Consider the following 14,016-nt stretch of genomic DNA (forward strand, 5'->3'; position numbering starts at 1 on the left):
TTCGCTCTAACTGGTTTGGCTCAGTGGATAGAGCATCAGCCTGCGGACTCAAGGGTCCCAGGTTTGATTCCAGTCAAGGGCATGTACCTTGGTTGCGGGCACATCCCCAGTAGGGAGTGTGCAGGAGGCAGCTGATCGATGTTTCTCTCTCGTTGATGTTTCTAACTCTCTATCCCTCTCCCTTCCGCTCTGTAAAAAATCAATAAAATATATAAAAATAACAATAAAATAAAAATCATCATTCTCCCCTTTAAAAAAAAGTGAAGGGATTAAGAAGTACAAATTAAGAAGGTAGTTACAAATAGTCACGGGGATGTAAAGTACATAGGGAATACAGTCACTAATATTGTGGTAACTATGCATGTGTACTAGACTTATCCTGATGATCATTTGGTAAGTTATATAAATGTCTAATCATTATGTTGTACACCAGAAACTAATATAATATTGTATGTCAGCTGTAATTGAAAAATAAAATTTAAAAAAGAAGCAGGTGGTCTGAGAGCCCTTGGACTTACAGCCTTTCTACTTAGAAGTAGGGGAACGTTTGGATGCAGGACACAGCTTGTAACTGGAAAGACTCATTATATTTGCTGAGGCTGCAAGGGTGCCCTGGAGAGAACGAGGACAGACTGGTGAGTTGGATGGAAGTGGTGTCATGGGGAGAGTCACGTTCCATTGTCTATTCATCCTCACAGTTGTGACGTGCAAGGGAGCCTTCTCACTGAGAGGCTTAGTCTTAGAGATCTTTCCAGAGATTTTAAGAAAAACAAGTTCTTTGCTGGTCTCTGGTTGGACTCTCTTGGGTTCAGGGCTCCCAGAGTGAATAAAGAGCCCAGGGTTCTATGGTGGAATGCTGCTGGGGCCCTTCCAGCTCTGCTTTTAAGCAACGGTGCATCCTTTACTTCCCAGCCCTGGACTGGCAGTCGGACCGAAGTTACCCAACCCCGACCTCTCCCTGTAATTGCTGGGGCTGCTAAAAGCAGGGAGCAGGTGCCAACGCAGAAGAGATTGTCTGTTGAGCGTGATCCAGGATAAGGCACCAAGAAATCACCCCGTAGATCCCCGAAAACTGGAGGACAGTCCTGACTCATCCCTTTCCTCAGCTCCCGCAGAACAAATTAATGTGGGTTGTAAAGCTCTTAACAATCTGGCTCCAAACTCTGGCTTCTTTGCAAGCCAAACTCTCACATACCTTTTGGTCCGGCTGTGCAGAATTATTCTCTGCTCTTTCCCACTTCATGGCTTTGCTCATGCTGTCCTATGCTGTCTGGGATATACTCCCCCTGTTCTCTGTCTGGAGAACTATTCACTCTTCAAGACCTACCACATGGCATCTCCTCTGTGGAGCTTCCCTGGCATGTTCATTGCTTGCTCCTTTCTCATTCTGCTCTTGCTCTACTGTAGCACTTCTCACATTGTCATACAATTTGTTTTGTGGTGCAGAGACAGTGAAACCAAACTGCCTGGATGCAAACGGCAGCTCTACCACTAACCAGTGTGTGACCTTGACAAGGTCTCTGTTCTTGCTTTCCTCCCATGTGAAATGGGGACACTAATACCTATGCCACAAAAAGTATTATGAAGATTAAATAAGCTATTGTGTATTGAGGGTGTAGGCCACAGTCTGGAACTATAAGTGTTAGTCATGATCATCTGTTTGAAGTCATCTGTTATAATTCTCTACTATTCAGGTCTATCTATACTTCAACCATCATGATTAGGCCCCTTGCAGACATGGAAGTCTCTCTCTGCACCCTTCCCCACATACATGGTTCCTGTTTTCCATTCTGTGTTCCTCTGAGGTCAGAACTCCAACTCAATTCCCTTTATAATCCTTGCCTCTCCTTCTGGCATCATTGCCCCACCCCCATGGTCCAGATACACCTGTTGGAAATCACCATGTCCTAGTAGGCTTTGCCCTCTAAACCAAGATATCATTTTTCTCCCAACTAGTTGTCCATGCCTGTGGGACTTGCAGTTGGCAACACCACTCAATTGGCTCTCAGAGGGGTCTGGGAGCACCTGACACATTATGACACCTCTAGATTTTATTTCTTTTAATGATTGAGTCACTGGAATATCTACTTCCCAGCACAGACCAAACTCTGTGGTTTTTTAAAAATGGATGGATGGATGATGGAACAGTGCATAAATAAATGGATCAGTTACAAGTGGGCCATCCATCTGCTTTAACACACCCTATACATTCCCACAGTTTAGTGGTCAATGTGGTTGACTGCAGCTAGGTTTCCTGTTACTGACAGCAGAAAGCATCCTCATTGAAACACACCTCCAAGCATTGGCTCATTTCTATTCTCCTTCTCGGGCATACCCTTGAGTTTTCCATGCAGTGCCACCATCCACAATTAAAAATGCCTAAGAACATATTTTGTGTTCTCCAAAGTGCTGATGCAGAAAGGAGGGGAGCAGCTATAAGGGCACAATAGTTGGGCTCCCAAAACACACTTCAGCTCCTTCCAAGCATGGCTGCGTATGGACAGAACCAAGTACCTTGGGTCACAGAGACATCAAATTTTAGAGCTGGAAGGAACAGCCAGTAATTTAGCCCAACCCCTTCCTTTTACCACGATGGAAACTGAGGCCCAAAGAGCATTAGTGACATCTATGTCTTGACTCTGTGTGTGTCCGTTAGGCCTGAGCTCAGGTATCCTGAATCTCTGAGCAGCACATTTCTCTCTGACCTCACTGTCCCATCAACACGTGTCTTTAATGCATGTCCTCGCCGTCACAGGCAGAGCGGGTACCTCAGTCCCAGGGACACGTGGGAGCTCACGGAAACCGGGGCAGGACTGGAGGCAGGAGGCTGGAGCAGGGTTGGCAAGAGCTTTTCCAAAGTTTGGCTTAGCTGTTCAGGATTTAAACTTCTACCCCTATTTATCTATAGAAATGGTCTCCCACGGTTTTTGAAAGGCTTTGCAGGCTCTGTCAAGGTCACTCTTATCTCCCCCAGTGTTTCCCCACTCACCCCGCACACTTCCTTTAGTGTGTGTGTGTGTGTGTGTGGTGGGAAGGGGTTAGTTGAACGAGAGAGGCTGGCAGTTTTTGTTTTGTTTTGAATTGTTTTGTTCAGAAATTCTGCTTTTTCCCATGAGCTGTTTGCAAGGCTTTGAAATGAGGGCTCAGAATCCATTGGAGGAACTAATGTGAGGCAGAGAGAAGATTGGCACCAAATTACCATGTCTTAGAGATTAAAAAGGCATTGCTTACCTTCAACGTGGTGATAGTTATATTAATAGAGAAATGAAATGTCCAATAACAGGTCATTAAAATGAACTTTGGTAACTCCACAGAGTAGGAAACTATGTACCCCAAGGACTTGGCAATGGGTGGAGAGTAAGAATTGCTGAAATCAGCCAGGGGGTACCTCATTGATTTCCTCTCACAGCACACCTGACTATCACTAAAACAGAGAAGATGTTTCTCTATTGACATAGGACATGTCTCTGAAATATTGCTAAGTGGGGAAAAAAGCATAAAACAGTGTTGATAATGCAATATAAATTTCAAATTTATGAAAAAATATATAGGAATAAAAATGTGGTGGATAAAAAAGTAGCAATATTTTAACTGTAGTTATAGGTGATTTTTAACTCCTGTTTATAATTTCCCTGTATTACTAACGTTTTACAATATCACACTATTACTTTTTATAGTTAGGAAAACACTATAAGGGTTTGAAAAGTAAAGCTTTTTGTTTGTGGCTGGGCTCAGAGTTGGGTTTATGAAAGGGATAATGCTGAGCTGGTCAGTCCTTGCATTAGGAAAGTGAGGTGATCAATAAATGTTCATTTTCTTTCATATGAAGAAAGAAAGGCAGATGAGACGTTGTGTGTGTGTGTGTGTGTGGGGGGGGGGGGGGGGGGGTGTAGAAACTCTAGGATCTGAAACGCTGGAGGGCAAGATGTATTCCTAGAGTTCCCAGTCAGAATTTGGCATCATTATTTCCCAACCAGAGACTGTCTTACTAGGTTGCTAGAGTCCTCAGTATTCTCGGCACTGTTGTTTAAGCAGCATTATGCCTTAAATAAACTTTTAGGGGCTAGCCTGGGAAGCTAACCATCCTTTACAACATTATTTCCATGGGAAAATATGCTCTAAATTCCACATCGCCAATTCACATCAGAGCTTTCAGGATGAAACCATTTTCAGTTTGGAGACTTGCAGTCCTTTCCCCTTTATTCACTAACTAGAGGCCTGGTGCACAAAATTCGTGCCTGGGTAGGGTCTCTAGGCCTGGCTGGAGATCAGGGTCGATCGGGGCTGGGCTGATTGGGGCCCGAAGGCCCCGGTGGGGTCGAGAGAGGAGGCGACGGTTGCCCCGGGCGTGGAAGGAATGGACGCTGATGCTGATGCCACCATCATCAGTGCCCTGCGACCGCCCTCCCCCCCCCCCCCCCCCCCCCCCCCAGGGGGAAGGACGGGGCATGGGAGGTTGGCTGCTGGCCCAGGGGAGGGAGCCGTCTCTTGGCCCCTCTGGGAAAGGGGCCACATTTGCTGCCACCCACCCCCAGTTCCCTGTCCCAGCCCAGGGCCTGGCCTCAATTGGGCGATCGAGGCCTGCCGGCGATGGGGAGGGACTGCAGGAGGATGGCTGGCCAGGGGAGGTTTGCTGTGGGAATGCACTGCCCCCCAGGGGGCAGCTCCTGTGTTAAGTGTCTGCCCCCTGGTGGTCAGTGGGCATCATAGTGACCAGTCGTTCTAGTTTTTCTGGTCGTTCGGTGGTAACTGTCACTTAGGCTTTTATATATATAGGTTATTTCAAGAATTCCCTCTTAGTTTGTAATAGATTGCAGACTTGTGGACAAATCCTTTAGCTTATGTTTCATTTGTTAATCCAGCACAGTCACTAGGTTTTCAAAACTGGAAGGATCTTAGAGATGGGTACCAATACTTTTTAAATGAGCATTACTTCCCATTAATTGAGCTGCTAGAGTTGCCCAGGGATTGAGAAGTTATGCTGGTGATTTATGTCTTCCCAGCACTCCTCTTACTCTCACCATGATAATTAATTTTCTGTGTCAACTTAACTGGGCTAAAGGTACCCAGGTAACTGGGTGTGTCTGTGAGGGTGTTTCAGGAAGAGATATTTGATTCAGTAGACTGAGTAAAGAGATCTTCCCTCACAAACTTGAGTTGGCATCATCCAATCTGTTGAGGTCCCCAATGGAACAAAAAGACAGAGGAAGGTTGAATTCTCTCTCTCTCTCAGCTTGAACTGGGGCACTCATCTTCTCCTGCCCTCAGATATTGGAGCTCCTGGTTCTTGAGCCTTGGGCTACTAGGACTTATATTGCTTCCCCCCTCCAATTAGTTTTCAAGCCTTTGGCCTTAGACTGGGAATTGTCTCATCAGCTCTACTGGTTCTCAAGCCTTCGGACCCAAATTAAATTATACCACTGGCTTTCTTGGTTCTCCTGCTTGCACATGGCATGTCGCAGCCTCCATAATTACATAAACCAATTCTCATAATATCTATCATCTATCTATCTATCTATCTATCTATCTATTTATCATCTATCTAGTATCTATCTATCTCTATCTATCTATCTATCTATCTATCTATCTATCTATCTATCACCTATTGGTTCTGATTAATTCTTTCACTTACTTTCCCCAATTGTTGGGAAAGGCTTTATGGAAACAATTCCTTATTTTAAGGCTGTGCACACATTTCCCCAACATATCTACAAATTCATTGAGGTCAGGGCTAAGTCTTGTAGTCTTGAAGCTCCCCTAGCACTTGGGACATGACCATCTAGAAAGTACTTAGTAAATACTTGGAAACCTTCTGAGGCAATGGAAAGACTACTGCTCTAGGTGTGATGAAAGCTGGGAGCTGGTCTCGGTTAGCTGTGTGAATTTAGAGAAGTTGCAAAACCAAGGAATGGACAAGCTGATCTCAGAGGACTTTTCCATATCTGACAAGTAAACACTGAACTGGGAAGTACACAGTGTGTCTATGGGCAGATTTTAATATGTTTGATAAGAGACTTATAGGTCAGGGAAGATGTAGCACATTGTTGACTTCGGTTAGATTTGCTTGCTGTTTCAATTACTTAGGAGGTGGGTGGAAAAGAACCTTTTTTTACCTTCTAGACCTGGAGCAGTGATCTTTGACCTCTTCTGGGTCAAGAAAACTTTGTGAATCAGACAAAGACTATGTATGGTCTTTGTTTATGAATATGGGGTTCTTGAGGCCCCATAAAGACCACCATAAAACTTCTAGGGGTCAGTTCATGTAATACTAAAATTGTCTGGCTAAAATTCAAATCAAGTTCACTATTTGGCCAAAGATGTTTAAAAACAGCATAAGAACAAAAGTTTTTGCATCTCCTCTCAAAAACCTTCAAGACCTAAGGTCCTCTCTAGCTCTTGGAGACAAGTTGTTCCAGAAACTAGAGAGGTCAAGAAATCATATCTTTTCTCTAGTTTTTAAGAAGTTAAGCTCCAGGGACTTTCAGTTCAGTGCCCCAGCAGAGGTTAGAGGATCTATCCAGCACTAAGGGAAGTCCCCAGGTTTCCTGTATTATTTGAGAAATTTGGCTCCTGCTCCCTGACTTTGGCCTCAGTATCCTCATTTGGTCCAATCACCCTTTAAGTTCTTTTCAAGCCCCAGCATCTTGCTATTTGTGAGTCCTTGATGCCTGTGTGGCACTGACACAACCTCTACAAAGTCATGATTCTGGATTCTAACGTTGGTCTACTGCTGTCGCTGAGGAAATTTCTGTGCACAGGGAAAGTTTGTAGAGCAACCTGCCTGGGAAGCATTTGGTTTCCTAGAGACCTTTAAGAGGAGGGCAGAGAACAGAGTCTTGGGGATTTTCTGCTTTGCTTTAAGAAGAAACTTATTAAGAGCCATCTGAGAAGGCAGATGTCCACTGGGCACATATATGCATCTAAATGAAACCCTTGTCCAGAGGACCAGGAAAGGCAGGCCAGCATCAGGGACTTAGCTGTGCCTTGAAGAAACAGAAATCTCTTCTCCAGTCTCGGCCATTCTCCCACTTCCATGACTCACCTCCTCTCCGTCCAGAAAGTCTTGTACAGAAATTAGTTTATGGGTCCTGTCCAGAGGTCTTTAAGTAAACAGTGCTCCAACGTCCTTTCAGCTACCCAGACAAGCTTAATTTCAGGCCCCAGGGAGGAAGCTAATGACTTGTAGTTACTTTGCTATTGTTTTCCGAAAACAATTTGACTTCCTTTCAGATTAGCCTCAGAATTCCTTCTTTACAAATCAAGGCCCTGGAGCCAAGGAAGGGCTGAGCTCACCAGCTCTGTAGCACAATGCTCCAGGGCAAGATCTCCTTTCTGTAACAAGCACAGAGGCCCCTTGGGGGTGGGGGGCAGGGAACTCTGGAGAATGAACAGGACCTCTGTGCCTCTGCTTCTCTCCTGAGAGCTCACCTCCATCCAAAAAAATGTAAAAGTCATGAAGGTGTTTGGTGTCCCAAGAACAAATTTGTGAAGAGGGTGTTATTGTGACCATGTGACAGACAAGGGTGTTGAGCTCAGTGGTTTGCCTGACATCACACAACCAAGGGAAAGGACTGAGATTCTGTCTCCAGTTTCCTGACTCTGAGTTGCAGTCCTTTTTTATGACCTCTTTTGAAGAGGCCATGCAGATGCAAAGAGAAGTCATCTGTCCGGAGCTGTCAGAGTTTGGTCTATCATGTGAGAACTGAAAACTACATTTGAAATTCACTCGGTGTTGGGTTTAAGCGGCAGTCCTTGTTCTTTCTCTTCCGCTCCCCCACATACTCCAAAGCTGGGGTTGGATTGAATCTAGTGTTGGGGGAGCCATTTCTGAACCTCCCTTCTGCTAGAGAGGCACCATGGAGGTTCAGCCAAGTGGCCAGTCCCTCTGGCCATAAAGAAAGATCCCTACTGGGTTTTCCATTACGGAGGCATCTTGACTCCTTTGTAATGGCACCTGTGGGACTTATTTTTGGAGGGAAGTGGACTTCTTACATTTTTGCTACTGTTGGTCACCACTCTGCCCCCTACTCCACTACTACTATCACTTAGAATCAAAGCTGGTAACCCTCTAATCTCTCGTACCAGTTTGTACACGTGCCCACTTTAGCACTCATTACATTACATTCTATTGACTAGTGCACAGCCCATGTGTCTCATTCATCTTTGTATGCCCAGTTCTTGCACATGGCATGTCCTCAGTACACTGTCACCGAATTATTGGTTAGTGATTGAATGACTCTACAGAGCAGATGCTGTTCCTCAGACTCTGGGAGGAGGGTGCTGGAGGGAAGTGTGGGTTACCCTGGAAAAGCAGTTGTTATGTTCTCAGACACAAAGGGAAGGTGATATGTGACTGTTACTTGGGGTGTGTGCAGTGCACAACCTGTATGGCCGTATATGGTGGCCTTGCTCAAAGGCCGCAATGAAGGCGGGCATAATAGTTACAGCTATAACAATGTAACACCGTGTTTCTACTGTAAAACTTCGAACTTTTTCCAAAGTATTTTCCCTTCTATAATTTGACTTTGATCTTTAGAACAGATGTATGATTCGTTGCATGCTATATGTATGTATTTATCCATATCTATTTGTCATCTGCCTACCTAGATATACATGTTTTATATGTGTATTATATATATTTATTTAGCACTCACTATACGTCAAACAAATATATATATATATATATATAATTCAATTTCATAACCAATCTATAAATTTGAGTTACTGTCATTATCCTTTTATAAGTAAGCCAGAAGTGGTTGTAAGGGAGAAAAAAAATTTTCCCCCTACCCTGTAGGTTCATTACTTAGGAGCATGCAAATTAAATTGACAAAGAGAGATCAATAGGAGAAAAGGAGGCTTATTTGTATGCATAGAGAGCTAACAAAAGTATTAGCTTATTAAATGATTAAAATTAGAGGCTTTTAAATTGAACTTAGTAGGGGGGGAAAAAGGGAAAGAAAAAAAGGCTTCTATGGGAGGAACAACTAGGTTTTTTAGAAAAGACAAGTAAGTTTGAGAAGAACCAATGGGAGACGAGAGAGTGTGTGATACCTTCTTCATGGCTGTGCGGCTCCCTCAGAGGGGGGATTTATGGCAGCCTCCTTTCCCAGTGGCCGCTGCTTTTAGTCAGATAAAATCCAAGAAGGTTTCTTTCTGCATCTGATGACCCCCAAATATCTTCAACTTAAAATAACCGTCATACCAACTCTGAGTTTCCAAATGAGTCCCCACATGGCAGAAGTCCCCAGACAGCTGCGGGGTGGAGGAGTCAAGACCTGAACGCAGGCACTCTTACCCACAGGGTTATTTGCCTCCAGTCCCATCCATTTGGACTTGTATATTTAGCTGACTGTGATACTAATCTTGAAAACATAGTCTTAATCTCCTAAATGTCTCTAACCCTCTGTAATAGCTTGACACCAGCAGTTAAAGTTGAATCTAGATACCAATGTGGGAGGAGATGTAAAAACCTTTGTTCTTGAATTAGGGCTTGACTTCTATTGGTTAAATTATGAAGATAGGCATGGGGTACTGACCCTCTAGTTTACATGCAAGGAAATGCCTTTATTCTGGAGTGATTTATCTCAGGGCACCTGAGTTAATAGCATTTTTGGAAGAGTTTCTTGACCTTGTATTTTATCATTTTTGCCACTGGAACCATAACCTTAGACTTGACTGAAAACAGCTTTCAAAATAAAGAGGAAGCAAGCTCTTTTGTGAGGTAGGAAGGTGAACGGTAGATCAAGGATTTGTTAGAGGAGAATGAGGTGTGCTCCAGGTATGCACTGCAAAACCTAGAAATTGCTTATAATCGAACCACAATATCATATGACACTCCGAGTTCTTGCTTTCAAGCACGTCCCTTCAGATCTAGAGGGCAAATACCATACCAGCATCGTAACGGGACAACCAAGGGGTCCGAGCTGCCTGTCACTACTTGAGTCAATTCAGCAGAGACAGGGTTGAATCATCTATGAGTGTTTATTCCAATACAGCCGGCAGCATGGGAGGGCAGCAGTCAACCACAAACATCTGCTCTGCCCCCCACCATGAGCCAGCTGCTTATATTGGGTAGAAGGACAAAGATGACATGGAGAAGTAGGAATTACAGGCATGGGGAAGTAGGCACAGGATAATCATGACAGGTGACAAGTCAGGAGGGTGGGTGCCCCTGGGAACCCCAGGACCAGATTGCAGGTAATAGGGGCTGGGAGTGTAAAGAGCAAGTGCCTCCAGGACTAGATTGCTTCAGCCAGGAGGTTGTCAATCTTTCCCTGATGATAGGCAGTTCTTGGGAAAGGAGGATGGACTGCATTCCAAGGTTAGCTCCCAGTTCCCTCCCAGCCAGGTTAGAATGTGCCTTCTTTAATCAGAACAAAACAATCATGGCTAACAGAGCATGATTCATATTTCCTATTTTACTTCTTATAACTAATAGCTAGTCCTCAATCGTATATTTCTGCCCCTAACTACGTCTCCAGGGAAAGGTCCGAACTTCTGTGTTAGGATGAAGCCCCTGCACCTGGGACCGCAGAGCTACAGTGAGGCTGCACCCATCAGCTGCCTCCATGCCTGGCCTTCAGTGGGAAGGATTCGGGTTTGCCCAACACTGGGTTCCTTCCCCTCCTTGTCTCACATCCACGGAGGCCACTGACTCAAGCCAACCACAGACAGTTCTTAAGTTTGGGTTCCCAAAAGGTCACCTTGGCCTTACACCCAAACAGAGGTATGGATGTGACTTTAACCTTTTCTTTGGGATTAAAGCTTGAGATGTATTGGGAGTAGATTCATAGGCCAAAGCACCAGAGACAAGGAAGTCTGTATTTCTTTTGTTTTCTGCTCTTGGAACAGGGTTTCCTTGCCCACTTTAGCCACTCTTTGGAAAGTAAAAGTCTTAAAGGGAACCACCTACTCATGTCTGCATAAATATGCGTGACCTCAGCCCACTAACCATGGCTCCAATTACCAGTTACATCCTCGGAGGAGGCACAGGGGACTCATTGCTCTTGCAATTAGATGCTTACAGAACTTATTTGCATGTGTTATCATTGTAGGCTCTGAGGGAGAAGGCTCTTTAAACATCTGGACCACAGTGTCTTGGGAAGGATACTCGTAGATTCATTGGACAGAAGAGACATTGGAAGGTCTTCTCATTTGTCCTCTTGCCTCTAAGGAGAAGCAAAAGAAGCAATTTTCAAAATGCCACCTATAAAAGACTTTAGAAAAGGTGATTGTGTTTCTTCCCGGAAACCTCAGGTGGTGCATCACCTTCATAGTCATAGCCAAACACAATCCCTCCTGCTAGGGCAGAAGTCCATTGTTCTTGCACCATCTGCAGCTCTATCTGCTCCCCCCTGGGGGCCTTGTTCTCTCCTCTCTGACCAGGCCAGTGTGTTTCATGAGAATTTCCTCTACAGCCCTGGGGGGAAAGCGCCTGATGTTTTGGCATCAGGCAGACCTGTTTTTCAATTCCTGGTTTTGGGCAAGTTACTAAATTCCTCTGAGTCTGAATTTGCTTTTCTCTAAAATGAGAATACTACCACAGTATCTGTCTGACAGTGTTGTGAGGTGAAAACGCCTGGTACCTAGGAGTCCTTCGATAAATGTGCCTTTCCCCATAATTGTAGCATAACAAAGAGATGACTCTGTCTGAACCTGTTTCCCGAATGATTTTTTCCTCACATAATTAAACACTATTATATCATTACTAGAGGCCCGGTGCATGAATTTGTGCACTGGTGGGGTCTGGCTGGCCCACCCTGATCAGGGCTGATTGGGCCAGGCTGGCTGGGGGGAGGGGACATGGGAGGTTGGCCAGCCAGCTTGCCCCTGATCAGGGTGGGGAGCTGATTTGGGGTGGGGCCGGCTGGGGGCAGGGCCGTGGGCAGTTGGCGAGCAGGCCCTGCCCCCTGGTCAAACTCCGGTTGAACTCCCGGTCTAGGGGACACTTTGCATATTAGCCTTTTATTATATAGGATGCATTGAAGACAAATCCATATAGAATATGGCCATTTATAGTCATTGTTTTGTATAATGAGCTCTTTTCTGCAACCAGAATGTCAGCTCCTTGTGGACAAGGGACGGATCTTGTCTCCCCCTGAGGACAGGCTGGACCCATAGGAGTGGCCAATGACTCCTTGTCCAGGAGACCTGAGGGATGGTTCACATCCTCTTCAGGAGGTCAGCTTCCTGTTTCCCATCTCCAAGTAAAATACTATGAAGAGTGCTTGGCACAAAACCTGGCACAGAATACACGTTGAATAAAGTCTATTTTGTCGTCCCATTTCTATAGCCTTTCCCTGCAGGTGTTATTTACCAATTCTTTGACCAGATGTTGGCATCCTCTCTAAATCTCCTCTGAGTTCTGCATGTTTTTTAATGTGTGGAACACAGACCTCGGCACCTCTTTCTAAGACCCTTTATTAAGCGAACATGAGGCTAAAGGGGAGGACGTGGCAGACCCTCAGTTTCTACCCTTGGCCCTTGCCCTATCCCTCCTTTTTGGGGCATCGGCATCTGCTCATGGTGTCCTTCTGAGACATGTGGTGACTGCCAGATTCAGCCCTTTTTAAAAAATTGATCTTAAAGGATGAAGAGAGAGAGAGAGAGAGAGAGAGAGAGAGAGAGAGAGAGAAATCGATGTAAGAGAGATACACCAATCAGTTGCCTCCCGAATGTGCCCTATCTGGGAATCAAACCCGAGACCTTCCAGTGCGTTAGATGGCACTGCAACCAACTGAGTCACACCAGCCAGGGCAGATTCAGTCCCTTTATTATTATTATTATTATTATTATTATTATTATTTATTTTTAAAATCCTCATCTGAGGACATTTTTTTCCATTGATTTCTAGAGAGAGTGGAAGGGAGGGAGGGGGAAGAGAGATAGAGAGAGAAACATCGACGTGAGAGATACATAGATTGGTTGCCTCCTGCATGCGCCCCTACTGGGGCTGGGGAACCTGCAACCCAGGTACCTGCCCTTGAACCCATGATCCTTTGGACCAAGGGCCGATGCTCTAACCATTGAACAAACAGGCCAGGGCAGATTCAGTCCCTTTAGACAATCACCTTATACGCAAGCCCAAATAACATTTTCCTTGATTTCATCAGAGTCTTTACCGGAGCCTGGGAGGAAACCAGGTGGGGAATAAACCAGGCTGCTGGAGGCCCTGCCAAAGCAGCTTAGCTCTGGGCCATCAAAATACACTCTGCCATGGATGCCATCCTGAGCGGAGGCCTGGCTGCAGGCTGCGCGACTTGAGTTGGATGATTTGAGTTCGAGATCTTCATCTTTTCCCGCCTCGATCCTGACTTCCTGATCATTTCCTGCACCCCCGCCAGTTTCTTCGCTGCTTTCCCTCCACCTGCCAGCGGAGAGCAGTAACCTCCCGTGCCCTGTGCTCTCTCCGGGACCAGGGGTGTGCCTGCATTTCGGCAATGGTTTCCTTCTGGGTGTTCAGAGGGAAATGGCACTCTTCCTTCACCCCGGCCCTCCCCCCAGCTAGACGCTCCTTTGGCAGCCAACGAGCTAGGAATGACTGCTCCACGAAACCGTCCCCACTCTCAGCTGATCCTTCAGCTGAGACTTACGGGCTCTGTAACCGGCCAGAGACTGTAAGGTGTTTCCAGGAGCCTCGGCATTTGTTGAGTGGCTGGGATGTAAGAACAGAGGCTTAGTGTCGGGGCAATCTCTGTTTTGGAGAAGGAACTAGATGTCACCAGGGCTTTCTAGGGTTTCACATGAGAATTCTACCTCAGGAGTTTGGTCCAGCCAGGGTAGATACAGGCAGCAGGAAACAGGCATTGTGTTGTATTGTGTTGTATTGTATTGTATTGTATTGTATTGTATTATACTGCATTGTACTGTGCTGTATTGTATTGTACTGCATTGTACTGTGCTGTATTGTATCATATTTTGCAGTCGCATCCATAGCACTTACCATGTATCACACGGGGCTCTAAGTCCTTTACACGTATTCATTAGTCCTCATGGCAGCCCTGGAGATCGTTA

This window comes from Myotis brandtii, unplaced genomic scaffold, assembly GCF_000412655.1.
Source record: "Myotis brandtii unplaced genomic scaffold, ASM41265v1 scaffold882, whole genome shotgun sequence".
In the NCBI taxonomy this organism is placed as follows: Eukaryota; Metazoa; Chordata; class Mammalia; order Chiroptera; family Vespertilionidae; genus Myotis; species Myotis brandtii.